The 27,965-nt window shown below is 35.0% G+C and overlaps 2 pseudogenes; both read right to left on the bottom strand.

Annotated features, from left to right (window-relative positions):
- The window catches only part of LOC145111677 (polyubiquitin-like), a 33,599-nt pseudogene extending 12,450 nt beyond the window's left edge, over positions 1 to 21,149 (bottom strand).
- Positions 21,150 to 23,890: 2,741 nt separating this feature from the next.
- Positions 23,891 to 27,965, bottom strand: part of LOC145111675 (uncharacterized) — a 152,032-nt pseudogene continuing 147,957 nt past the window's right edge.

The raw sequence follows: 27,965 nt of genomic DNA, 5'->3' as shown, positions 1-27,965 counted from the left end.
GTAAAACTAGACCAGACTATAATATAAATAGTCAACTTTCAATAAGGATTCCCTGTTAATGCAATATCATTATGACGTAGGGTACAACTAAGCATTTATCTAATTTACATCAAACTAATCATCCCTTAAAATTATTATTTTATCACTAGACAAGACTATGATGCGTGTAAACAAATTTTGAAACCTTTTTCCTGATTATACAATACTTATCGCAATACAACGTATGATTACACTTTTATCAAACTCAATGGGATCTAAAAATCCTTTATAATCCTTGTAATCAACTTTTAATACCAAACCTATTCATACAATCCTTTCATAATTCATAAAATATCAGGTATTTAATACACATTAATCTTTTAAGTAGTAATAACCATATTTGGTTCAAACAGTGTGTTATCAAATATAAATTTAACGCATACTCCAGAAAAGAAGCAATTAATTCATGTATAAACTTTTAATACATATTTAATACTTGTATTAAATACTTGTATTAAAATAATGTTCATGAAAATAACTATGCACTCACATGATTTAGGTGGAAGACTCGCGGGAAAGTCATCACTTTGGCTGACACTTCAGATTTCCCTTTAAAACAAGTTAAATATGAATATTACTAAGTTTAGTATTCATTTGTATTTATAAAGATTAATTGTTATAATGTTTTTATCCGATTTATCAATAATCCAAACCAATACTAACGTATAGTTGATAAGTAACAACCAGGTGAGATCATATCGGAGGTAGGATCCGTTTGGTATATAGAGATACACTATTTGGAAAATCCACTTTAAACACCTCACAAATCTAGCCTAGACATCACTCCCGTAATTAGATCGATCAATATAACGACCAGTATTACTGATAAATCTTATTTATAAGTTCATAATAATGACTACAAACATATATATAAATTATACTTAAAGTATGATAAACATAACTCAACTTACAGGTTGTTTAGCGAATAACTTGGAAAATCATGGATAAAACTTCGACTCTGAAACTTCTTTTCATCAGGCTCTCTAACGTCGCGGAACCTCGCTAAAGTATTCTAAGAAATTAGTAAAAATCGGACATGGAATGAAAGAAACTCTAGAGAGAATCAAAATCCGGCTTGTATTTATAGGTTGCCAGGACATAGGGCATGTAGCCCTTTCTACTAGGCGTGTCGCGCCTCAAGCTTAGGATATACATATCCTCACTCCCGATCTCTTGCATTGTCACCTGCTTTGTCGAGGATCATCTGGAATGATCTTGCCTTTGACTTTGGTGGTGCATTTGGTTTTGTAGCTCCTTCCCTATTTGGGCAGTCTTGCTTGAAGTGCCCTTCTTCATTACATTCATAACACACCCTTTTATTGAATTTACACTCATTGGCGTAATGTCCAGACTTTCCACACTTGAAACATGTCACCTCCTTGCCATATTTTCCAAAGTGTTTCTTCTTGCACTTATCACACCATCTTGCTTCACCTTCTCCTCCTCCTCCAGACTTCGAGAATTTGCTCTTCTTGTTGGACCTTGAAGATCCTTCAAACTTTCTTTTCTCGCCAACTTCAGCTCTCTCCGGACCCTTTTCCCTTATCTGGGTCTCAACATTCCTAGTTGCCCAGATGGCGACTTTCAAAGTGGTTGCTTGCTTGACCATCAGACCAAAGTCTGTTGCAATCCATTAGCAAACTTGTTGACCTTGGAGAGTTCAGTAGGAACTAGGTAAGGAACAAGCTTCATCTTCTCCCTAAAACTTGTAGCATACTCGGTGACACTCATTCTTCCCTTCTTTAGGTTCTGAAATTCGTTGTTGATCACCAGAAGATCCTGCTCAGAGCAGTACTGCATTTTCAGTTGCACCAAAAAGTCTTCCCAAGACATCTTGATAGCTTCTCCCTTGGGCATGGTATCAGCTAGTAGCTTCCATCAGCTCAGTACTCCTGATTTGAATAGTGTAACCGCGAGAGCGGTCTTCTGTTTGTTGTTGCAGTCGCAACTTTCAAACATCATCTCATCTCGAAGATCCAATCCATGACTTCTACCGGTATTGGGCTTCTAGAAAGACTCGGTGGTTTGGATGCCATGAAATCCTTGTACTTGCATCCACGTCCATCATTTCCTCTGTTGGGGTGGTTTCTCCTACCCACTCGTGGTTCAGCTTAACTGACAGACTGACTATAGTTCCCTTCATCAGATTGCTCAATGTTCAGCTCAGGTTGTTCAACAGGCACAATAGGCTCATCCATATTCTGTTGAAGTAAACGCCTTGTTTCCTCCATCTGACGATCCAACATTACTTGGATCATCGCGTGCACTCTTGCCATCGTGATTGGCTCAGGTGCATCTGCTACTTCTGGTGCACGCTCAATCACAGGCCGTTGATTAACATTTCCATTAGTGTTTCCGTTCTGCTTCAGGTTCTTGCCATGTCGATCTATACACCAAATTAGACGTTCGGTGTGTAATGACGAGAATTTAGATAGGAAAGCTTTATTTACGATAGACGTATAAATCTCCTTATCTTTTCGAAAAGTTACATGCCAGTTCTAATACCATAATTAAATGTTTAGAAATCTGAACACATAAAGTTTCCAGATCCGGTCGGAACCAGACTATATATTCGATCAAACGATAGCATCATAAAGCATCACAAATCATTTAGCACATAAAAGCAATTTAGGCATTTTCCTTAATTAAGCTAGTGCTCCTGTCTAAAATGTAGCATACACTCAGATCATAATCATCGCTTAACATTCTAAGTTTAAGTCTAGAAATAAATCCTCATTCCTAGTTCGCTTAAACTAATGCTCTGATACCAACTATGACATCCCCAAATTCACGGTCATTTTAAAAATTTTATTTATGCTTATTTAAAAATCAGAGTATTCTTTTTGAAGAATATTATTACGGAATTTGTTCGTAGAAAAACATGATAATAATATTATCAAAGCATTTCCGAAGAAATGTATTTTATTTATATTAAAACATTTGGATGTCATCGTTAATACCGAAACATCAGCAGAGGCTTATATTTGCTGGGAAGCAGCTTGAAGATGGGTGGACTTTGGCTGATTACAATATTCAAAAGGAGTCCACTCTACACCTTGTTCTACGTCTTAGAGGTGGTGTTTTCTGAAAACAATCTGTTTTCATTATGTTTTGTTACATAACTTGATCTGTTATGTAAGATAATGTTTCCATTTCAATGATATCATGGTCTTTCTTTAATGATTAAGTTTTTTAGAGTGCTCGTGTTTGAATAATGTTCCAGACTTCCAGTGATTTTGGTTTTTGAAATGCAAAATCAGAAAACAAAAGTTCATGTCTACTTTGTACTAGTTGTTATTGTCAAATTTGAATCTACTTTGTTTATGAATCGTTGGGACATTTTCTGTTATTCCAAGACATAACAACAGATATGGTGTTCTTAGCTCAAACAGATACGTTTTTACGATGAGAGAATTTGAGTTATTTTTGTTTCATTTCTTGATATTTGAACAGAACAGAGCAAAAATAGAGATTCAGAGTATCTTGATTTTATTTTTACAATGTATCATAATCAAGTGAATGTTGCATCATTCCTTTTAACATCTTTTTAACACCCTCACCCAACCTAATGTTCAACTTTTCACACAAATAATTATTTTGAAGTGTTACCAATGATTTGCCACTTGTTCCATTGTACTAACTTAACCACCATTACTATATATTTGTGAAAGAAATAATCCAGAAAACACAAATCAGCTCACATGGTCAAAGGATAGTTTAACGGCGAGATATTTGAGCGTTTTCCAATATGGGGTCTTAGTTCTTGTTAATGTTTGTTTAATCCTATTTGAAAACTGTATAGTTATAGAAAAATTGAGTATATAGAAGACAAAGACGAAGAAGTAGAGTACACAGAAGGAGAAGATGACATATTAGTCGAACACCAATACGAAGACGAGTATAGTATCGCTGCCTTAATCGATCGTCAGTGAGTGAAGAACACCAATAGAAGGAATGTGGAATTTTTGGTACTGTGGCTTGACGTTATCACATATTTTGTATAAAAAGTTAAAAACTAACATCACTCCATATATCTTAATGGTTTCAAGTTAACGTGTTGCATGATCAGGTTATATTTTAAAACGTTATTGCATATTTTATATAAAAACTAACAATATTGCATAAATTGAGAAACAAAATGAAACATCTTAATGGTTTCAAGTTAAACGTGTTGCATGATCAGGTTATATTTTAAAACGTTACTGCATATTTTATATAAAAACTAACAATATTGCATAGATTGAGAAACAGAATGAAACATTGTTGCAAGTGCCCGAAGAGCATAGGAGAAAATTAATAGGGCTTGTAAAAGTCAAATATATTAGTCTACCTATTAATTTTCTTTTCTAGTTATTTTTTTTCTAGTTTGACTATATCATCTAGGTAATCTAGAAGTACAACAAAAAGTGTTTAGTATGCAAAGAACAATTTTGTATAAACTAATAAACCCAAAAGATTAAGAACCATAAGAACCCCATTTTATAAGTAAATATATACATAATACTTATTAAACATGTTAAAATCCTGATTTTTTGTCTTTTGGTACGAAAAGGGCAAAATTGTAATTTTTGCAGTCTAATATTTTCATTCATACATCGATTCATATTTTAACACAAATTATACAAAATACAAAATTTTAATACAGTCCATTCATAATTTAGTACACAAAATTCACAATTTAAATACAATCATAATATCACTAATTCATTAATTTAAGAGAGTCAAACCCAAACTTTACCACCACCACAGACAATCTATGTGAACGTCACAAACATCATTCATTTCAAACAAAATTTGTATATAAAATCATGCATTGTTAGCTTAAATACTATATTCACAGTTTAATAAACCTATTAATTCACTAACTTAGAGTTTAATGCAACAATTATAAAAACTAATACATTCTTACATATTTACTCCACAAAAAATACTCACAAGAAAATTAATACAAATATTCATATTTTAACATAAAATTCATAAAAAAATCGCAATTTAATACAATCAATTCACAGCTTAATACAATCAATTCACAATTTAATACACACAATTAACAACTTAATATACTAAATTCACACTTTAATACCCAAAAATTATACGTTCACATCCATATTTTGTATTTAAAACTTACATTTATACCTTCAGATATGTGGACCGGTGTTTCTTTCAAATTTTAATTTATATAATATTCACAATTTAATTTTTATATATTTTATTCAAAATTAGAGAAAATAAAATCTATATATAATGCTTCTTTCATCTTATATTTTAGAAACAAACATAAAATTCGTAAAAAAAAATTAACAACTTAATATACTCAATTCACAACTTAATATATTTAAGTCATAATTTAATACACAAATTCACAGTTTAATAAAATATATTTACAAGTTGAAAATTACATCTAATGATGTTTGGAGCCTTGGAGTAGGGATGAAAGTGAGTCCAAACTCGGACCGGATTGACCCGGACCAGGAAAACTCGGAACCGGTTAACAGGATTTTGTAGAACTGGAAACTAGACCGGTATATAGGAACCAGTTCCGGTTCGGTTCCGGGTACGGTACCGGGTAAAGTAGGTCTAGAACCGGAAACATCAAAGTGGGTAGGTTGGAACCGGATAAAGTGGGGTTAGAACCGGAAAAATCGGAATTTTTTGGTAATTACTTACTACTTAGTGGGTTGAACTTTGAAAATTTTCATATTGATATCCCGGCTTTGGGGGACTGTAACTCATTAAATATGAAACCAAAATTGACAAAATTATATTCTAAAATCATGTATAAACTCTAAACTACACTCTGGACAAAATCGCATGTCAATCCGACTTTAAACGAATGAGATATGAATGTGTTAACATTTTCACGGAATACAAAGTACAAAAACAAATAGCTGAAAAGTTGAAAATTTTCAGTTTTGATATCCCGATTTCGGGGGACTGTAAATCATTGAATATTAAACCAAAAATAACAAAATTATAGTCTAAACTCATGTAAAAACTCTAAAGTATAAGTTGGAAAAAACCACATGTCAATCCGAGTTCCAAAGAATTAGATATGTGTGATTTAAAACTTTCACAAAATACAAAAAACCTGAAAAACTAAAAACTTTCAGCTTTGATATCTCGAATTTGGGGGACTTTAAGTCAATGAATATAAAACTAAAAATGGCAAATTTATAGTCTAAAATCATGTACAAACTCTAAACTTCACGTTGGAAAAAATCGCATGTCAATCGGAGTTGAAACGAATAAGATATGCATCTTTTAAACGTTTCACAAAAACCGGTTCCGGCCCTAAAAGTGGTTCCGGTTCCTAACACCGGTTCCGGTTTTTAGACCCGGTTTACCCGGACCCAATGGACCCAAACCCGAATTACTCGGAACCCAGATAAAGCTAATTTTTAATCCCAGAACCGGAACCGATTCTATATATTCCGGTTCTAACTGTTCCGGTTCCGGTCCGATTCCGGTTCCGGTCCGATTTTCCGGTTCTATATCTCATCCCTACCTTGGAGGTTGTATTAGATAGCAGTTCACATACTCATCACAATTCACAACTTAAAAAACCTAAATTCACATTATTTGATAAAACACTAATATAATAAAAACACATTTAAATTCACATTAAAACTTATAAAAATTCATACATATACTGCTTAAAATTTATAAAAAAATCATTTAATCACAACTAAAACTTATGAAAAAAATCATGCATTCACAACTTAGTACTTACAAAAAATCATGCAATCACAACTTAATACTTATAAAAAATCATGCATTCATAGCTTAAATCTTTTTATAATTGAAACAATCAGATATGTATAAAATTCATGCATTAATAACTTAATAATTATAAAAAAAACACTTATTTATAGCTTAAGAAACTAGTCTAGACTTTCATTCACAGCTTAATAAACTAGTTTAGAAACTTATTCATATTATTCAAAGGTTTAAAACATACATTGTTTTCAGTGAAGCATTTTATCGAACACCTTTAATGCATATTATGTCTAGATCTGAGATTATTCCCTTGCTTCAGATCCATAAGCATCGATGGTAGGCAGCAACAACGGTGCTGCGATGTCGGTTGTGGTAGAGGTGGAGTCACATCGACGGTGGTAGCATCTGATCTGGATGTCATATCTGCTGGCGGTGATTTCCGTCAGATCTATTGTTCCGACGAAACAAATCGGAGAAGTTTTCTTGTATTCCATCAGATCTGGATGTCAAAGATCTAGAGACGAACTTGATCTGGACTTCGGAGTAGAGTGCGACGTTTTTCGGTGTTCCGACGAAGCACCATAACTGATGTTAGGCGGTGGTTATAAGGTCGACTATCAGATCTGACCAAATCGTACCAGATCTGATATGTTTTGCATTTTAGAGAGTGAAATTGAAGCTGATACAAATTTTTGACTCCAGATCTGAGACTAAGTAGCGATCGACAGTGATGGAGGAAGGTGGTGATTATCACCGCTCGTCGGAGCTCATAATCTGGATGAGAAAATCGAAGACCTGAAGTCGAAATAGTAGATCTGAAGACGCAAATCGTAGATCTGAATAGAGGGAAATTGTAGATCTGAAGATGAATTTGTAGATCTGAAGAGGAAAATCATAGATCTGAAGCTGAAATTGTAGATCTGGAGCCAACCGGAGCTTGTGGATCTTGTGGCAGTGGTTCGTCGGCAGTAGGAGGCAGCGACAATCAAGGGTGGTGGCTAGTGACTAAGTGGTGGTAATGTTTGTGTGTTCTTCAAGTTTGAGATGAGAGAGAAGATAACCATATGAAAGTATATGTAGTGTGTAGATCTAAAATAACAAAAAGTGAAAGTGAGTTCTTGTGTTATACCTTAATAAAAATGGTTCCTAAGTGGATCTTAATCTTTAGTAGTTCTCATTTGATCTTTTGTGTATATATATATATATATATATATATATATATATATATATATATATATATATATATATATATATATACTAGTCGTTTACCCGCGCTAAGCGACGGATGCGAATAGTTTTTTACGACGATTATTTTCATTCAGAAATATGTTATATTTCAAGGAACATAAGTTATTACTTTTGGTTACTGTTTCTGCTTTTAAATTATAAGGTATGTTGCTCGAATGGGTTAAAAGTGAGAGTACGTTGTTATTTTGGTTGAGATGAAGAAAGTTATGAGTTAAAAATAAAAGTAAAGTAAACTTGCCAAACTATATTCAAAACTCTCAAACTACACAAGTAAACATAATATGAATATTAACAACATTTTTGTCACCATTTATAATAAAAATTTGTATATCTAATAAATACATTGACAGCTTTGTTTCAATAAGTTTTAACGAAATAAGAAAAGATTCCGCACAAAAATAAAAGACAAAATAAAAGGCATCACGTTGGTCTTCCTATGCAATCATATTACAACTCCATGCATACAAAATTTATAGAATACAAAGTCTATTATTGATTATTTAATGTTTCTATAATCCATGAATTCAATGAAAAGAAAAGAAGACAAAAAACGATGGGGACAGCATCCATACGATTGTACAACAAATAAAGAAATGGGGAGGTGTACGTCCTCGATTTGTTCGATTAGAAGTTGAGAAATAAACAAAGTTTTTGAATCTATTTCCATTCATTTTTTAACTTTTATATTGGCGTAAAAAATAAAGATATAATCCTTATTTTTTGTTTTTTCCTGCTTTGGCAGACATAGTTTGCATATCATTTGTTTTATATAACAAAAGAAGATACTTGATTTTGCAGATCTTTAAACGATGCCTAGAAGACACAACTCCCATTATCTTTTCTATAGACCTCCAAAATTACCAACCAATTCATTGGAAACCTTGAGTATCAAAACTACCATCATTTTAAACCCAAGGGAAAAATCATCCTCCATTTTCAATTTTCCTCATATATCCTATAGAAAATATGATAATAACTTACAAATTGCAGAAAATAGCATAATAGGAACATACATACATTTCCTAACCCATAATAGCATCATACTTCCATTTCCGGAAACATAATAGCAACATACTTTCCAACTCTATTCCCATAAGTTCCCATTTACTTGCTTACTATAAGATTCTACTTGTAACTGTTTCTTTAAAAAAAATTACAATAAACATAAATAAATTGGCTTAATGGAATACCTAATTCCAGCCACTACTTTCCAGATCACATAACCACAACTTCAACTTGTTTCTTTCCAACTTTACAGCTTCATATACCTCTTACTGATTTGGGTAACTTAGTTGGTTCAGCTGCCATTCTTCTTATTGATGGTGCCTAATCAGTAATCAAACAATAAAATCAGGGGAAATTGCAAAGAATAACAACATACTTTACTTTTGAATTTTGATTACGATAAATTTTATCCACAACAACATCATGCTTTCTAAGTACAATGGTTTAATAAGAAAATACAATAAAAAATAAAGAATAAGATATCAAAGTAAGATGTTATATTAAATTAGAGACCAAAATGAAAGAATATTGTTATTTTTTGCATTTTGCCCCTGATTGGGTTAAATGCAAGAAAACTCAAGGTACTTTCATTTTGTTGTCTAATATAGCATATTACTTTCATTTAATCTTCTTTTTCAAATTTAGTTTAGTGCTTTTTTTTCTTGAAATTTTTCATGGGGCAAAGTTGTAAAGCAAAGTTTTGACCAAAAAAACCCCCACGAAATGAAATAAAAAAAATAAAGGTATTTATTAATTATTACATCATTTTACATACAGTTACCAAGTGACTTGAGAAGTCCATCTCGATCAAACGTCATCTTAATTACTTCGTAAAGAATATCTTCATTAGTGTGCACCAAAAGAGTGTATTTAGAATTCTTAGTAATTTTCATTATCAATAAAGGGTATATTTGGAATTGTATCTTTCTTGCATAGTGCATAGAAAACCTCACTAATTTCTTGAGTGCTTGGTAAACTTTGATTATTTTTAAAAAAAATATGATATAATAAGACGATTTTAGAGTAACTTTAATATATTTTTATTGAAAATTCGTAGTAAACTTCAATAACATAAATTCAAAGATACTAAAACTAATTTTGCACTATATAAAATCTTTTAGTTGCAAATAATTTTACATCATAAATGCATTGTGCAGATTTCTACCAAACTACGCCAAGCACGTAAGCGATCCAAGCATCATCTTCAAGGTCTCAAATATTCTTCCGTAAGCGCAGTTTCCATATCAAACAAATTAATTCTAACATACATAACAATTTCAAGAACACAACACGTTAACGGCTTCAACCTTAGACGGTGTTCGTACCCAATAAATGAAAATCAATTGCTCTGTTTTGGAAATTAACCCATTTCTTTTTGTTTCAGAAAATAAAAACAAAGCGAAATTATTGTCCTGTGGGTATACAAATGATGGAGTTCCATTCGAACCGATAAGGCCGATGTCTTGACTTCTTTAAGAGAACTTCGTGTAGAAAACTTGGACCGGATTTCTCAGAAAATAGATGTTGAATCGGATTCTTCATGACGTTTGGTCAAAGCCTGTTGTTTGACAAACGTGACATTTTTACCCTTCATGGGACCTTCGCATTCTTAATGATTTTGACAGTTTCCATCATTATGCCCTTCAAGATGCTCGTTAGTTAAAAGGGTCCAGTGACACGACGAACAATGGTGTTGGGTAGATATGCTAAAAAAAAAAAAAAAAAAAACTACAATTATAAATAATAACCTTACTTCAGTAGCAGGGAATGAAGAAAAAGCTTTATCCTTCAAATAGCCAAAAACACCCACAAAAACAAGATCATATGTTATCCTACAGAAGAAGTACAACATGAAATCAGGACAAAAATCTTGAAATCATAAAATCAATAAGAACAAAACTTACCTAACTGTTTTTATGTATGTTCCTAAGTTGTAGAGATGCATCAATTGGTTAAGAAGCATATTGATAGAAGAAAGAGTGATTGACAAATAAAGTCATGTAATGTAACCATCTAAGCCAATTTCTTTTGGAGCATCAGAAATGATGTTTGCATGTTAAGAACAAAGTAATAGTCATGTGGTTGATAACTATTTGATTGTCATTTTACCGTTAAAACACCATACATTGTCTCTCTCTGATTATATGTCTGTTTTCAAGTTCTTTTGAGTATCTGATCATTCATTAAAATAAATTAAGAATCATCAAAAAGGTAAAAACACATCAATAGAAGAAATTAAAATGTATAAGAAATTCAGAATACGAAAATGTATAAGAAATTCAGAATACGAACCTTAGTCATCTCCATAACACAACTCACTCTTCCCATCACAAGCACTATAATTGAAATCAAACGGGTAGGCCAGTTTCCGTACCGATTACATCAAGCACATTTGGAATCACTTCCCTATGATTTTTAGTAAAGAAACAGAGGGATAAAGAGAGTAAGGGTGTGGCAGCAGGATTATTTGTGGGTTTTATTACAAATTTTTTTTAAAAAAAGAACACCATAAATCAAGAATTAGCAAGAGGGTACATCAAATTCCATCAAATATACAATCTAATTGCTTAAAACTGCAAACCTTATATGTATATAGGATCATTTGTATGAGTAGGATGTTGATTTTGGGGAAACTGCAAACAAACCATAATAAATCAACCATCATAAAAAGGTAAGACCTGTCAAACATACATAGGACAACAACTGAACGCATGAAATATGTTAGGATCGAGACACTTAACACACGACTCTAAACACACACACAACTCACGAAAAACAAGAACACAAGGATGAACATGAGGGATTTAACGTGGTTCGGTCCTTCTCTGACCTACGTCCACCGGTAACTAGGAATTTACATTTCTTGGTGCTAATCTGCACTCTTTCTGTGTTACACTAGATACAAGTTTTACAAATACAAAATAATCTCTTATATAGAGATGGAAATCAGAAGTAGTCAAAAAACACAACTGGGTCTTCATTCAACAATTGTGGCTTCACAACTTCACATTGTTCCTGCCATTTTTGACCAGCTTTTCTGTGGATTCACACTCAACATTTATGTGGATTCACACTCAACATTTCTGTGGATTCATACTCAACAATCTCCCACTTGAAGCCACGGAACAATCTTCACTTGTGCTTCAACTGTGCATCTGTATTTGATCTTAACTCCTTCCTAGTTACCCTGGCCTTCTCTTCAATTTACCTGTTCTCTGTCTCCACCGGCTCCCACTGAAATGAACTGCCCGATCCTGGAACATCCTGAGAACAAACGACACTCTCCATGTGAAGCAGATAATCTGGAGAGACTTTTACAGATGGAATACTGGTTCTCTTAACCCACTGTGTTCTGGGTATTCTAGCTGAAACAAAGCCCATGCTCCCACTGCTATGAATGCCCTTGACTGGTTTTTCTGAACCGTTCCAAACACGTTCAACCTGAATCTGACCTGTGACTCTGGGTTTGCCATCTGCAAAGCAAACCTTCTTCTGTCCACGAGACTCTATGAACCGGATTTTGTTTTTCTTCTGAACTGGGACGGTTACTCCCTCAGACGGTAAACTGACCATATATAATGAACCCCTCTTATGTCCACGAGCTATCACAAGATTTCCTTTGACAACCTTCCACTGCCCATTCCTGAACTTAACCTCGTGTCCCTGTTCATCCAACTGCCCAACAGAAATCAACTGTTTCTTCAGACTTGGAATTACCCGGACATCCTTCAAAGTCCATGGACCGACTGGAGTCTTCAGATCTAAGTCACCTATGCTCGTCACATCAAGAACCTCATCGTTCGCCAGTCTTACCTTACTAAAATCCCCTTCTTTCAGATTCCGCAGTGCTTCACGGCTGTGGGTAGCGTGAAATGAAGCACCCGAATCCATAACCCAGGAATCCACATTGCTCTCCACACTACAGATCAAAACATCATCATCTGAATGGTCTACTGCAACGTTAACTTCTTTCTTGTCTTTTGGACATTGATTCCTGAAATGTCCAACCTCTTTACAGTTCTAACAAGTCACATCATTTCGAGTCCTCGACTGACTCCTTCTCCTGTTCCCGCTCCCACTACCTCTGTTATTTCTTCTACCTCTGACCGCATTCAATTGTTCACTTGATGATTCCCCGGAATTTCTTCGTCTGACGTCTTTGCCTAGAATTAAATCCCGAATTCCCTCAAAAGTGAGCTCTTTTGATCCTGCGGAACTAGTAACGGCTGTAACTGTTCCGGACCAACTGTCAGGTAATGATGATAACAGTAGTAAAGCTTGAACTTCGTCCTCAAATTTTATTCCCACTGACCCAAGTCCGGATAAAATCGAGTTCAAATTGTTGATGTGTACTGTAACTGAACTTCCTTCCCTCATCCTCGTGTTGACAGTGTTGCTACAGTGTCGTCTTCTCCGGCGGAACTCCGGTCTACAGTGTCATCTTCTCGGGCGGAACTCCGGTCTACAGTGTCGTCTTCTCCGGCCAAACTGGTTTTTCCGGTCACTATTCTGGTAACCTTTGACCGGCGATTTGGACGTCTTCCGGTGGTCAAAAAATTCAGAAAAAAATATTTTCGGAATCTTCGGAACGAGACCTTTCCAACGGTATACACCAAAATCGTTTTTGACGAAAAAAAATTTCGACCAAAAACTTAAAATCACCTTCTGGAGCTACAACCTTGCTCTGATACCACTTGTTAGGACCGAGACACTTAACACACGACTCTAAACACACACACAGCTCACGAAAAACAAGAACACAAGGATGAACATGAGGGATTTAACGTGGTTCGGTCCTTCTCTGACCTACGTCCACCGGTAACTAGGAATTTACATTTTTTGGTGCTAATCTGCACTCTTTCTGTGTTACACTAGATACAAGTTTTACAAATACAGAATAATCTCTTATATAGAGATGGAAATCAGAAGTAGTCAAAAAACACAACTGGGTCTTCATTCAACAATTGTGGCTTCACAACTTCACATTGTTCCTGCCATTTTTGACCAGGTTTTCTGTGGATTCGCACTCAACATTTATGTGGATTCACACTCAACATTTCTGTGGATTCATACTCAACAAAATACAATTAGAAGGGTTAAACATCCATAAATACACACGGGGATGTAGGTATTTTACCTTAAATGACACAAAACTAACCTTACAAGCGGTCGTTATCCGAGATCATAAAATCAATAAGAAAAAACTTACTTAAGTGTTTTCATGTCTGTTCTTAAGTTATAGAGATGCAACCTGGTTGAGAAGCCTGTTGATAGAAAAAGGAAAGATTAACCTCGAAAGGAGAAAACGGTAATAGTTGTTCTAGGCATATAAATCATTGCTATAACCAAAATGTTGACTTAATCCATCGTGGTTCACCTATAAGGAAAAACCCAAATAGAAGGCAAAACGAATGGAATTAAAAAAAAAAATAAGAAGCATACATGATAAATTAGTGATGGATTCAGCGAGTTACATGAAATCCCCAGACCGATCACCAAATCCACAGATGAAAAAAAATCAACATAAAACTGAAGAATTCAGTGAAAAGAACTTACGTGAAGGAGCATATGTAAGAACCATATTCTCACAAAAGCAATGCTTTACTAATTCGATTATGTGTGTCCCATTTTTATTCAAATATCCTATAGGAGAAGGGATACTGAAAGATTGATTGGCCCAAATAAGAAATTTGAAGAAATCGACGAACCCAATATCGATTACAGCGATAAACAGAAGTGCCTAGTCGTGCGATTGTCCTTCCATTATGGTCTGCATATACTTCCATTGTCACATAGCTAGAGGAAGAGGGTCATCACGAGTGGTATTTTAGGAGATAGAGAGGAAACTCATATAACTATAGAGTAAAAACCCCAAATCCAATTACAAAGCAAAATCATACCATATATGACCTTCAAACACAGATTTAGATCAACCCACATACAGTTTTTCGGGTTTAATCAAGATTCAGTTCCCAATTAGATCCAAAAATACAAAATATTAAAGAAAAGCTATATAGATTAAATTCATCTGCCTTCGATCATCGAGGAGTCAACATCGTTTTAATGGATGAACCGACGGCACATAGAACCTTAGGTTTTGAGAGGGTGATGGAGATGAGGACAACACTGAGATCCTGATGGCTAAAATAAAGATTGAGAGAGATATTACTGAGGTGTAGCAATGACGGAAGTGTGTTGGTGGCCGGTGGCGGTAGATGGTAGCAAACAGCGCATCATTTGAAGGGGGTGCTTCGGTGTCAGAGACGTAGGCGGAGGAGGGCGCGGAACCTTAACTGGGTCGGTGGGAGAAATGAGGAGTCTGAGATAAGGAAGGGCATCTGGGTTTTCTGGACGACGGAGGTTGAAGAGGGCATCTAGGTTTTCTGGATTTGATAGAGGAAAGAAGGGGAGCATGTTTGAGAGAGATGGCGATGGTGAGTAGTTGAAGGCAACATCGTGTTGACTGAAATGAGATAGGAGATTCAATATAGAGTGTACATCTTGTTGACCGATTCCATTGGCTGAATGTGAGGAAATACCCCATTTCAAAAGTTATGTTGACTCATTCTAGTCAAAAAGTATGATTTGTTTTTTAAAATTTAAATCCTCTATACTGGATAAGATAAGGATGTAGGTTTGAATGTTTCAATATTAATTTTATATTTGTACTTAATGCATTGTATTTTGTAATTTGTTGATAAATGTTTGTACATTCAGCTTAAAGGTTTGGACGTCTTAAATCTATTTTTAGAAATAGTAAGGTTTGTATAATAAGATAGTATATATATATATATATATATATATATATATATATATATATATATATATATATATATATATATATATATATATATATATATAGAGGGAAAAGTTGAACAGAGAACCATAATTATTGGTTCTCCAAGGAACCAATTTTTTTTCTTCAAGTTCTAGAGCTTATTCTTTATCGGAAAAAAAATCTAAAAATATCAAAATTCATAACATAACATTGTGAATGTTAAATATATTTTTCGGATTCATCGTGTGAATTTAGATTCACATTGTGAATTTTCAAAGATTCACATTGTGAATTTAACGATTTTTTTTTTCGAATTTGATATAATTGAAAAAATGATAAAAAGTTATGAATTTCTGTATATTTAGTTTTTTTTTTGATAAAAAATAAGTTCTAAAAGTTGAAAAAAAGATTGGTTACTTATGGTTCTCTATTGAACCTCACCCTCTCTCTCTCTCTCTCTCTCTCTCTCTCTCTCTCTCTCTCTCTCTCTCTATATATATATATATATATATATATATATATATATATATATATATATATATATATATATATATATATATATATATATGGACCGTAGTTTTCTCTTTAATGGGCTTATATGTTGGGGTCTTATTATCCATTTTATGGTAGTAACCCAACAATCAATATAATATCATGAAACATAGATAAGAAATGAAAGTTTGGTATATGTGGCCTCCTAAAAGATGATGTAAGTCTGAACTGATTAGATAGAATGCCCTCAATCTCTGAAATCTTTGACTTCACATGTCCACTTCCGGAGTCAATGTTTTCTATATCAAAGGCTTAACAGAAACTATCCGTCCTCCCAACCTCATAATCAAATCCAGTGTAGATCCACCATGGATGTAATGATCCCTTAAAAGTGAAAATTTACCAACCAAACACATAATAACATTTATATCCATCTAAATCCAAATCCATCTAAATGCAAATCCTTTGATGTATTCAAAATCCTACAAGAAGAATCCAAAAATCCAAACGCTCCCTTAAATGCATTTAAGTTGAATTCTTCCCATCACTGACGAAAATACAATCTATCACCTTCTCCGCAGAACATCATCTATTACTATTTAATTGTTTTCACAAACTATGATCCACAGCAACTTCATTTATTACCACTTCATCCAATTCAACACCAAAGCTTTTAATTATGAATATTATATCTAGAAATCTACAAACGCCAAATGGATCTCTAATTATGTCAACTTTCAATGTTTCATCAATCTAAGAGACAAATCATGCAAATTCTTCTTCAAAACATAGCTAAGATGCAGAAAAAACAGGATTCCCTTACGAAGAAATATTTGATTTGATAATCTAAACTACATTACAAGAACAATCAACTACTAAACTGAAGCATCATAAAGTAAAGAATTGTGATAAGAATTTCCTGTAAACAACATAAAATTTCCATGGTGTAATCTGTAGTCAAGAAACTATTCTAAGCATATCCAATAATTTGATATAATAATATGCTAAAGGATACTATTTGAATTGGAAAAAAAATAACAGCCCATTTGACCACAAATGTCAAAAATTTTACGAGATCCAAGAGTAACGTCTACTTTATAACCCTAGTACAAAAACATATTTAGTAGTGAGATGAGTTTTTTTTTTTTTTTTTTTTTTTTTGTGCGATGTTGGCTAAAACCGCATTATTAAAATACCAAGAAGTTATTTTCGCATTATTAAAACATAGAACTGCACTATCTAAATAATTTGTTGGTGCGGTTATATAGAAACCGCATTAAAAAAAATTATTGCCATCTATTGATGCGTTTAGATCTAGGCGGCATTATAAAAGATTGAGTTCCCTCCTCATATTTTGGTTCTCGGGTGAGGCTCCTTCCAAATTTTCATTCCCCGCGCCATGCCTTCCTCTTCCATTATATATTTTCTTAATCTAATTTCATTTTGCCACACCAACCCTAACATCATCGACTCCTGTCGCCCTCACCACCATCACTAGTCCTGTCACCCCCATACCCTTCATCACCGATTCCGACTGCCACCACCTCCATCGTCTCTGATTCCGGTCCATCCCACTCCCATCATTTTCGATTCACAACTTCAGGTTAACAACATGATGACTATGATTTCTCTTGGAGGTGTCGACCTCCACTATAATTGCTTTTTCCTTCACCGTCAACCCATCGTCAAGACTCTCAGGTATGTTTCGGATATTATGATTTATAATTTTGATTCATAAAATTTCTTAATGTATGTGTCTGATACTATGATTTCTTAAGTTAGGGTGTGAAAGAAAGAAGGGTTCGGGCTAAGAATCATGTGAAGTTCAAAAGAGAGCACATATGTTTGTAGAGGAAGATATAAATGTGGATAAAACTACAAAAAAAAAAAAAAAAAGAAACACCCTCATGTCTTTTATCTACGACAATTGTATTAATGGAAGTTTTTTCTTTTGTGCCGGTAATCTTTAATATAACTTGTGTAATTTAACTTTTAATTATAGAGTAAATTACACGAATGGTCCCTACGGTTTGGGGTAATTTACGCGTTTGATCCCTAACTTATTTTTTTAACTCGGAAGGTCCCTACTATTTGTTTTTGTTACACGCTTGGTCCCTACTATTTATTTTTGTCACTCGTTTGGTCCCTGTCTTACCTAAAAAGACTATTCTTTAAATAGAAAAAAATGATGGGGTAGGTAAAGTAAGGTGATGAGAGTGGGGTTGGGGGTGTGTTTATTTAAATAAGTTAAAAAATCAAGGGAAAAATAGTCTTTTTAGGTAAGACAGGGACCAAACGCGTAACAAAAACAAACAGTAGGGACCTTCCGAGTTAAAAAATAAGTTAGGGACCAAACACGCAAATTACCCCAAACCATAGGGACCATTCGTATAATTTACTCTTAATTATATAGATTGCATACATTTTGATAAACTTATATTGTAATTTAGCTTTTGAGTTCCGACCGAAGCGTGGCAATAGATACAGAGGTGGACATCATCTCTAAAAGTATGCAAGATACCGAAGCTAGAGTGGCTACATAAGAAGGCGATGATGAATCTAAACAAGTGTATATCATAAAATTTGAATATCTTCAAAAGGCAGTGTGTATTTTTTAAATGTTTAATATGCTTCTCTATAGAAAGTTTAATATAGAGAGTTTAATATGCTTCTGTAGTTATTATATCAAATTGAAAACAGATACAATGATGAAAAGGTAAGAAAAGAATGATATTTTTTGTTAAATAATTTGAATCTCGCTCCAGATTATGTCTTTATAACTTTTATGATTCATGGGTTGATGTTTGTTGTTTTGTTTCTATATTGTAAGTTAAAGTGTTTTATCTGGTAAGTGTTGTGGTGTTCTTGGATACTCAAAAGTGGCTTTATGGTAGGTGCGATTCTTTTTTTCATTATTTAATGGTACGGTTCTAGCATTTAATAGAACGGTTGTCTTCTTTTATGGATAAAATCACTTTTTTTGGTGCGGTTGTCATATGTTTTGGTACGGTTTTATAACCACATCATTAAATAAGAGTATTTTTTGATGCTATATTTTTTTGGTGAGGTTTAATAATCGCATCTATTAATCATTTTAACCGCATTAACAAAAGTTTTCTGTATTAGTGTAAGCCTTTTAGTATATTTGGACTTTGGATTCACCAAACAGTAAGTGGTTATCAAAATGTCAAAATGGTTGCTGAAACATTCTAATATCTAATACCACAACTTATTCATCGGTCCGGTTCTTGGTTCCTCGTTCACACCTTAATCGGTCTTTGGTTATTCCGGTTCCGGAACCGGTTAATTACATCCCTATCATATATTGTAAGACACACTTCCCAAATTCTCTCATCTAAAAAACCCATTTATACTTCTCTTTAACAAGTTATAAAAGCTAGTCAAAAACCAGCATACTGAAAATTATCATAACATGACATCTTTCCATCCATCATCTTAACAATCTTAAAATATGGAAAGCTAAAATATAAATGGCACACGGTCTAGGAGGTATAGAAAAATCATATCCAAATGAAAAATGATGATAGGAGTAATACTCTTTTAACAATAGACTATAACGTATTACCACGTTACTTATCTAAACTCAAGTATATACCATGACAGAAATTGTCAAGAAGATTAAAAAAAAAGTTTGAAAGGTTTGACGAACCTAAAAGACGCAGGCAAGGTGCACAGTAAATGGCTTACAAGTATGATCATCATAATAAGCAAGAGTCCGACCATCTTTTAGCGGCTTCCCAGAAGATGATGCAAGTCTGAACTGATCACACGGAATGTCTTCCATCTCTGAAATCTTCGACTTCACATATTCAACTGTATCCGAGCTCTCCACTTCCAGTGTGAATGTCTTCCCTGTCAAAGTCTTAACTAAAAGTTTAACGCCACGCAACCTCACAATCAAATCCAATGTAGATCCTTGTTGAATGTTATGATCCCTCAAAGTCAAATCATCTTCCAGTTTCTTTCCAGCAATAATCAAACGCTGGTGAATCAATGGAATCCCCTCTATGTCTTGAATCTTTCCTTTCACATGGTCTCAGATCTTTCCACCATCAGCATGATGGGTTTCCCTGTAAAAGTCTTGACAAAAATCCGCATATCACCTCCTTCCAACCACAGCACCAGATCCAGTGTAGATCCCTGTTCGATGTCATAATCCCTTAAAGTAAAATCATCTTGCAGGTTCTCTCCATCAATCATCAAAAGCTGGTGATGCCTTGGAATCCCCTCTTTGTCCTGAATACTTTCTTTCACATTACCAATGGTCTCTGACATAGACGCCACCAGTGTGATGATCTTCCCTGCTAATGTCTTAACGAAAATCTGAATACCACCACCTCGCAACCACAAAGACGTACAGGTGCAATGTAAATTTGTCATGGACATTACAATCCGCCAAAGTTGTTTTGTCGCCAACCGGATGACATTGCTTTCCGACAACGATCAAACGCTGTTCAATCATTGGAATCCCCTCTCTGATATAAATCTTTTCCTTCAGGTTACCAATGGTCTCTGAGCTCTCTGCCAGCAGTGAGAAGGTCTTCCCAAACGAAGTCTCAAAATAAATAAGCATATTTCCTCCTAATCTCATACTCAGGTGCAATGTAGATTCTTTTTCGATGTTATAGTCTGCCAAAGTTCTAGGACCCTCGAGGTTCTTCTTAGCAATGACTAAAAGCTGATTATCCGATGGAATCCCTTCTATATCCTGAATATTGGCCTTCACTTTACCAATGGTATCGGAGCTTTCAACTTCCAAAGTGATGGTTTTGCCCATTGTCGTTCTCACAAAGATCTGCATCCCGCCACGAAGACGGAGGACAAGATGCAGCGTAGATTCCTTCTGAATATTGCCGCCGCGAAGGTCGAGGCTGAATAACGAGGGTTTTGACCGAGGTTTTGCATATAAAAACAATGTCGTTTAATTAATTATATTTCTAGAGTAATTACAGGAATGGTCCTTTTAGTTTAGTCAAATTCATAGTTTTGGTTCAACTTTCAAATAAGTGAGGCAATGCATTTTCTTGCAATATCGGTCGATTTTTTTTACCTTTCTAATATATTTTCCCCTTTCTCTTTTACTCAATTATAACCTTTTAATAATATAAAATAAAATTAAGAGAAGGCCCTCCCCACTCCCAACCTATCCACAGATCTTTCTTCCCATATATATGGGCATAACCTATATCTTGCAACACATGGTAAATTGAGTATTCTGATTTGTCTATGATTTCCTTAAGGATTTCGCTTTAACTATATGGTTCTTGTGAAGCAACCAGAAAAACCATGTTATCTAATTAATTGTTATGACAAATTTCAAATATCATAACAAAACTCATAAACTTTGAACATGTATTAAATTTCTAGAATAATTTTTGAAATTTGGGATGGGTTATTTATACCCATATATTTTTTGTACCATCTTCATCATCACCCCACCCAATGGCGGACATTAGTGGAGCCCGGGGGATCCCGGGCACTGCTCCGATTTCGGCAGTTAGTGGAAAAAATATAATTTCTATTAGGTGCAACGTTTTAAAATACGAGTGTCACTACTAATTTAGATTTGTTAGGATTTTTTTTTGGGAGTCACCATTACTCAAACTTTCTGCGTCCGCCATTGACCCCACTGCATGAGAGGGGCGCTGTTTTCTCCCCTCATGCCTGTGAAGAAGTGCCAAACAAGAGAAGATTTGTGTGTGAAGGGTTGAGACGACATGATGGTGCTCCACCTCTGCATCAAGCCTTACGCGTGATGGGTGCACCCAGCCCAGTCATAAAAACATTCAAATTATAACCATGTCTAATATCTCTTGGATGTTAGCTAAAATTAATCAAATCCTATTCAAATTATAGCCATGTTATGTCCTATCCTTGCCATTGCCATGACACAACGTGAAAAAATCTGGCCAAATATATACGACAAATACTCCTTCCAAATTATTATTTTAAGTTTTAATTAAGACTACCAAATGGTTAAATAACATCATACTAAGGGCCTGTTTGTTATAGTCTGACTGGGACCGAGTCAGCGATTTGGGCTGACTCGGTCAGACGGAAATGTGTTTGATAATCGCTTTCTCACTCAGAAACGTCTGGCCCATATGATTTCTCGGTCAGACATTAAGATGCTGTTGACTGAAAAAATGACCTTCATACCCTCTCTTTTCTTTCTTCCCATCGTGACCTAGAAGAGAAACAACAAAGAAATTGACCGCCATCGACATCTCCCTCTATCGTCACCGTCCCTCCCTCAGTTCGACTACCGGCCTCACTCTTCCCTTCGATTCGAGCTCCCGCGAGAAAGACATCAAAACAGGTACGTCCTTGTTTTTTTTTTTCTGTGAAATCAGAAAATTGTCTTTCTCCTCTTCGTTTTTTTTTCTGTGAAATCAAAATATTGTTTTTCCTTCTCCTTTGTATATGATTTGTGAAATCATAAATCAGAATTTGGTTTTGAAATCAAAAATTGTTCTTGTTCTTGAATTCATGTTCATATAGTGGATAGCAATTCCATATGGAAGTAAAGGGAACCTGCATAATAATTGGCATCTACAATGTTGTTTCATTATCATCTTAATTTGGTTTGAAGGGGAACAACAAATCTCAAATGTTGGAGCCTGATGCTGGATACTAGGTTTTCATTGTAAAATTTGGGTTAGGTGTTTTGTAGCTTCTGTATGTGTAAAGTGACAGACGATAATCTATGATTTCTACAGTGTTAACACTCTTACATCAAGTCTATTTATTCAGTTATGCATGATTTCTAACTTGAAATTTGTATTTAGTAAATATGAACAATTGTAGTTGCGAAGGGATATAAGGTATGAAACATGGAATCATATGTTAACTAAGTCCCAAAAACTTCAAGGAGTCAACATCTACAACACTCCTATCGGCTATATCCAGGCTCGAAAATCACCTGATAACCCCTTCTCATCGTCTAATATTTTAAAACCTTGATATACAACCTATTTTTTTTATCTTTAATTCCATTCCTTTCTTCGAATCCAACAAATCCTCAGTCTTTTACCCGTAAACCAGTCCAATGCCAACACTGAATCCTGATTTGTTACCAATAACCATCATACGGACGTTGGCTACAATACTTCAAGTACACTATATGAACGATTTGCATCTAAGATTGCAGGTGCTACACATTAAAAACATCAATTAACAAATTGCATCAAATTCATCATATCCCCATCACATGGATACCGGATTCCCATATGGGCCTATTTTTATTTAATTTGCAGCTTGGGCCACTACCTTTTTAACTACTGCTTTCCTTGTTATTTCTGCATGCAAATACATTAAAACGCTTCCAACTTGTATCAAATCAATCTGATTAGATCCAAAAATCAAAATTTTAAAATATGTTGATTCCAACACACATCTTTCACATTTTAAACCAGTTTATAATCAATACTAAGTTAGAACTTATACAAAACGACTATGGTATTTGAGTCAACCAAAAAGACAAACCGCTCTTGGAATTCATCATCATATCCGTATTTTCAGCTAAAAAGATGTGATATAGTGCCATTAGCTCATTTAAGACATAATAGTTCCATAACTACAATTACCAGGAACACCACAAGAAATTAGGCATAATTTATCACAAAAAATAAACAAGTTTCTACTTTACCCTTTTATATTCAAAAGTAGAACTCAACAACCTAGACAAGCATGTGAATGAGGTTTTAAGATAAATGTCCATGAAGACATACATTCAGAGTTTCGGATCAACAGGAAATTGTCTTCATGATATACCACCAGAAAGACGCAGGAGAAGTTGCAGAGTAGACTCCTATCGGATATTACAATAAGCCATATTCCAAAAATCTGATACCTCCTTCCCATCAAATATAAGTTTCTGCTGATGAGGCAGAATCCCCTCTTTCTCCTTAATCTTTTCCTTCACGTCTTTAATGGTGTTGGAGCTTTCCACCTCCAGCATGACGGTCTTCCATGTCATAATCTCAACATAAATCCGCATATGATCACCTCCCAACCTCAGAACCAGATCCAATATAGATTCTTCTTGGATTTTATAATCCTTCAAAGTACGATCATCATCATCGAGGTTCTTTTTAGCAATGAACAAACGTTGGTGATGCACTGGGATCCCCTCTGTCTCCTTAATCATTTCCTTGAAACTGTCAATCTTTGTCAACGGGCTCAAACATGGCATGATGGTCTTGCCTATAAAAGTCGTAACAGAAATTGGCATACAACCTCCTTGCAAATACAACATCAGATCCAATGTAGATTCGTTTTGGATGTTATAATAGCTTAAAGTTTTAGCATCTTGGAGTGCCCATTGGGAAAATATCAAACGCTGTTGATGCCGTGGAATCCCTTCTCTATACCGAATCATTGACTTCACATTATAAATGGTGTAAGAGCTCTCCACCGCCAAAGCAAAAGTCTTCCCTGTCTGAGTCATAACAAAAATCTGCATATCACCTCCTCCCGACCTCCAAAAAAGGTGCAATGTAGATTCTTTTTTGATGTTATGATCCTTCAAAATTCTACCATTCTCGAGATTTTTTCCGGCAATAAACAAACGCTGTTGTTGCCATGGAATCCCCTCTATGTCGTGAATTTTTTCTTTCACGTTATCAATGGTTTCTGAGCTCTCCACCTCCAGCGTGATGGTCTTCCCTATCAAAGTCTTCACAAAAATCCGCATATCATCTCCAAAACTCAGACTCAGGTCGAATGCTAATTTAGAGTCTACTTTAATGTTATAATCTTCCAAAGTTCTAGGGCCCTCAAGATTCTCCCCAGCAATGATCAAACGCTGTTCATGGCGTGGAATCTGCTCTATGTCGTGAATCTTGGACTTCACTTCACCAATGGTATCGGAGCTTTTAACTTCCAAAGGGATGGTCTTGCCCATTGGCGTTCTCACAAAGATCTGCATTCCTCCACAGAGACGGAGGACGAGATGGAGGGTGGATTCCTTCTGGATATTGTACTCCGCCAGCGTTCTTCCATCTTCCAACTGCTTGCCGGCGAAAATGAGCCTCTGCTGATCCGGAGGGATGACTTCCTTGTCCTGTATCTTAGTCTTCACATTGTTAATGGAACCGGAACTTTCAACATCCAAGGTAATGGTCTTGCCGGTGAGGGTTTTCACGAATATCTGCATGCGGCGGCGATGTTTGTGGTGGAATAACGAGGGTTTTGATCGATGTCTTTGGGTTTGAGTCGAAGTAACGAAAATTGAGGAGATAAAAGGCTGTGATGGATTTAGAGGTGGGAGGCGCGGTTAGTCCAGATTTTGCATATCATAAAGACAAAATTGCAAAAATGGTCCCTATTATTCATTTTTTTGGGTTTTAGTCCAGTCCATGACTTTTTTTGGATTGGTGATCCTTTTGAGGTAGTTTGCTTGTGATTTTGGTCCTTCGGTAAACTGAAAAGACTAAAATACCCTTCTGATATATATTTTATGTTTTTTTTATTTAATTTAAAGTTTTATTAATAAAAAATATGGGACCTCTCTCTCTCTCTCTCTCTCTCTCTCTCTCTCTCTCCAAAAAACCCACCTGAGTATCATCTTCTTCCCACAGGTTCTTCATCTTTTCACCATCGACACACCACCTGCAACCTCATATTTCTTACAGCTCATCGACAACCAACACCTCTTTCACATCATCATTCTCGTCGTCTACCACCACACTTTTAAACTAGATCTGCAAATTAGAGATAAAACTCACACAAGTTCATATTTCTTCAACTGGGTTTACAACATTTTCGTCTCCTTTGAGTGTGTGTTTTTCAGTTTCGTGTGTGTATTTAACTTAGATCTCAAAACTTCGATTGTGTATGGAGATCTGCTTCGATTTATGCTGTTCCTCACCCCTTTCTTCTTTAGAAACCTAATTTCTCTGATGGTGGTGGTCTGGTGGTGTTGAGAAAATGGGTTTAGAGCTGAGACAACTTGGTGGTAATAAAAACTCTAATATGTTCTTGAGTGAAGATGGAGCCCTAATCGTGTGTATTACCGATGATGAACAACATGTACAGAAGCCCTTACGCAGGACTCCTCGTGGCTAAGAGGGTATCATCAGATGAGAACCCAGCAGATCCCCTCACAAAGGGACTGACTAGGGTTAAGCATTTACAGCATGCGAGGCGCATCGGGCTGAAGGATGATATTAGTTTTAATAATTAGATAGCTTGAAACTTGTAAAATGTAATTGACATTTGATGATTAAATAAAAGTTGTTATTTATTTATGAGTAAAGTGTTACTATCTTATGTTAATCGTTTACTATTGTTTCAATTTTGCATGTTTTGACTTCCAGGATAATTATATTATTCAAACTCTCCACAGTTAGTCATACTTTGGAAGTAGGTATTGAATTAAGACTGTCATGAATTGGGTTCGTAGACTGTCTAAGGTGTATTAGACATAGCAATGGTTGCTGCAACATTCATGAGTGCTCATAAATTCTGAGTATTGGACTCAACCCACGCTCACTTGTATCACTTCATGAAATTTATCTCGAGTGATCGTGAGACGGTAATATCATATAAATCTTCAAACCTAGAGATATGAGTTGTTGACTATGAATTGGTTATACATTGATTGTACGAAAACGCATTGGTAACTCGATGTTATAAAACGTGCTTTTGTGCATAATTCAATAAGTAGTTAGTACAAGCATATGAGTCGAAGTTTATATGTTCCTTCTAGGATTAGAAGCGATATCTGGGCCCCTCGATGATTTTGTTTTGACCTATGTACCGGGCCCGGTCAGAACCTAATTGATGTGTTCGATTTAGTTCTATGTCAAACGAATCAGAGATCGAGAAACAATTGTTGGACAATAACTACGACGTTGTTCCATGTATTTGTCCGACTGATATCTTGAGAGCAGAGGATTATATGATCACTTATCTTAAATGGCGTATCATCATCATCATCTTAGTTCCAAGAGACTTTGAAAGAGCTACGATTGCTAGTCGGATTCTGAATTCATATTTGCAACTATAGTTATTAGACTTATCCAAGTGGAAGACTATTGGATGTAGTGTCTAAGTCCATAACTATATTTGGTATGTACTTGACCCGACCCGGCATGGTCCATTTGGGTTGCATGGCATTGCAATATTTGGATAGACCAAAATGAGAGAAATGACACTTAAGGTTTATTAATATATTATAAGTACTAATATATTAATAATATTATTTAATTAGTATTGATCAAGAATTAATCTTGAATTAATTAAGTGATCAAAAGGAGACTAATTAAATATATGGGGTTGATTATGTAAATAATATATTCTTGTATATTGGGCTAATGATCCATGGTTTGTATGGATTGGGTTAAAACCCATAAGGTGCTCCATGGATAGTCCATGGGGGTTACAAACCCATGGATCATGGAATATGGAAAGCCATGACAATTAGGGTTTACACGGTGTAACCCTAATTGTGTCACAACTATATAAAGGCTCATTGTCTAGCAAAATGGGCACTACTACAAGCAAGTAAGAGGGCTAGCCAATTTTTTAGTGTAGTGTAATTCTCTCAAGGTTATTCCAAGAATTTTGGTGTTGTGTGAAGCATTTGAGGCATCACATTTGGGGTGCTAGGCTCACAAAGTCATCAAGGAATCCAAGCTTCTAAAAGGTATGTTATTCTACT

This window comes from Lactuca virosa, chromosome 5, assembly GCF_052849685.1.
Source record: "Lactuca virosa cultivar CGN04683 chromosome 5, Lactuca_virosa_CGN04683_v6, whole genome shotgun sequence".
NCBI classification, from domain to species: Eukaryota; Viridiplantae; Streptophyta; class Magnoliopsida; order Asterales; family Asteraceae; genus Lactuca; species Lactuca virosa.
This window is presented reverse-complemented; position numbering and strand designations above follow the sequence as displayed.